Here is a 2,569-nt window from a genome sequence, read left to right on the forward strand (position 1 = left end):
ACCCACAATGTCCAAGAAATTTGGGACACCATGAAAAGACCAAACCTACAAATAATAGGGATAGAGGAAGGAGAAGAATACCAACTCAAAGGCACAGAAAATATATTTAACAAGATCATAGAAGAAAACTTTCCCAACTTAAAGAAGGAAATGCCTATGAAGATACAAGAAGCCTATAGAACATCAAACAGACTAGACCCCACCACAAAACATCCCATCGCCACATAATAATTAAACAACTAAACATACAGAATAAAGAAAGAATAGTAAGGGCAGCAAAGGAAAAAGGCCAAGTGACTTATAAAGGCAAACCCATCAGAATAACACCCGAGTTCTCGATGGAGACTTTGAAAGCCAGAAGGACATGGACAGAAATAATGTAGACACTAAGAGACCATGGATGCCAGCCTAGACTAATATACCCAGCAAAACTTTCACTCATCATAGATGGAGCAAACAAGTCCTTCCAAGACAAAACCAGATTTAAACAATACTTATCCACAAACCCAGCCTTACAGAAAGCACTAGAAGGAAAATTCCAACCTAAGGAAGTCAGATACTCCCTCGAAAACACAGGCAATAGATAACACCACAGCAGTAAACCCTAAAGAAGAGAAGTACACACACACTACCACCAAAAAATAAAAATAACAACAGGAATGAACAGTCACTGGTCATTAATATCCCTTAATATTAATGGACTTAATTCACCTATAGAAAGACATAGACTAACAGAATGGATATGAAAACAGGATCCATCTTTCTGCTGCATACAAGAAACACACCTCAAATTCAAAGAGAGACACCTCCTAAGAATAAAAGGCTGGGAAAAGACTTTCCAATCAAATGGTCTTAAGAAGCAAGCTGGTGTAGCCATCCTAATATCCAGCAAAATAGACTTCAAACTAAAGTCAGTCAAAAGAGATGATGAAGGACATTACATACTCATCACAGGAAAGATCCACCAAGATGAAGTCTCAATTCTGAACATTTATGCCCCAAACACAAGGGCACCCACATATGTAAAAGAAACATTACTAAAGCTTAAATCACATCTAAAACCCCACACATTAATAGTGGGAGACTTCAACACCCCACTTTCACCTCTGGACAGATCGGCCAAATTGAAACTTAACAGAGACATAATGGACTTAACTGATGTTATGGCTCAAATGGACTTAATCGATTTCTACAGAACATTCCACCCACACAAAAACGAATATACCTTCTTCTCAGCACCCCATGGAACCTTCTCTAAAATCGACCACATACTTGGCCACAAAGCAAATCTCAACAGATACAAAACAATTGGAATAAGCTCCTGTGTTCTATCAGACCACCATGGTTTAAAGTTAGATTTCAACAACAGAAAAAACTACAGAAATCCTACAATCTCATGGAAACTGAATAATGCTCAACTGAATCATCAATGGGTCATGGAAGAAATAAAGAAATAAATGAAAGACTTCCTAGAGATCAATGAAAATGAATATACCACATACCCAAACTTATGGAATACTATGAAAGCAGTGCTAAGAGGGAAATTCATAGCACTGAATGCCCACATAAAGAAGCTGGAGAAATCTCATGCTAGTGACTTGACAGCACACCTGAAAGCCCTGGAACAGGAAGAAGCAAAGTCTCCCAGGAGGAACAGATGCCAGGAAATTATCAAATTGAGAGCTGAAATCAATAAAATAGAAATAAAGAGAACAATACAAAGGATTAATGAAACAAAGAGTTGGTTCTTTGACAAGATCAACAAGATAGACAAGCCCTCATCCAAATTAACAAAAGGACAGAGAGAGAGCATCCAAATTAACAAAATCAGAAATGAAAAGGGGGACATAACAACAGACAATGAGGAAATCCAAAGAATCATCAGGTCATACTTGAAAAATCTCTACTCTTCAATACTGGAAAATCTAAAAGAAATGGATAATTCTCTGGATAGGTACCACATACCTAAGTTAAATCAAGACCAGATAAACCATTTAAATAGTCCAATAACCCTGAAGGAAATAAAATCAGTCATTAAAAGTCTCCCAACCAAAAAAAAAAAAAAAAAAAAAAAAACCCTGGACCTTATGGTTTCACTGCAGAATTCTACCAGATCTTCAAAGAAGAATTAATACCAGTACTCTTTAAATTGTTCCACACAATAGCAGCAGAAGGAATATTACCAAACTCCTTCTATGAGGCTACAATTACCCTGATTCCTAAACCTAACAAAGTTGCAACAAAGAAAGAGAACTACAGACCAAGCTCCCTCATGAATATTGATGCAAAAATACTCAATGAAATTCTGGCAAACAGACTCCAAGAACACATCAAAACAATTATCCACCATGATCAAGTAGGCTTCATCCCAGGGATGCAAGGGTGGTTCAACATACGAAAGTCCGTCAATGTAATACACCATATAAACAAACTCAAAGAAAAAAAACCACATGATCATCTCACAAGACACAGAAAAGGCATTTGACAAAATCCAACACCCCTTCATGATAAAGGTCTTGGAGCAATCAGGAATACAGGGAACATACCTAAACATAATAAAGGCAATCTA

Source organism: Onychomys torridus, chromosome 5, assembly GCF_903995425.1.
Source record: "Onychomys torridus chromosome 5, mOncTor1.1, whole genome shotgun sequence".
In the NCBI taxonomy this organism is placed as follows: domain Eukaryota; kingdom Metazoa; phylum Chordata; class Mammalia; order Rodentia; family Cricetidae; genus Onychomys; species Onychomys torridus.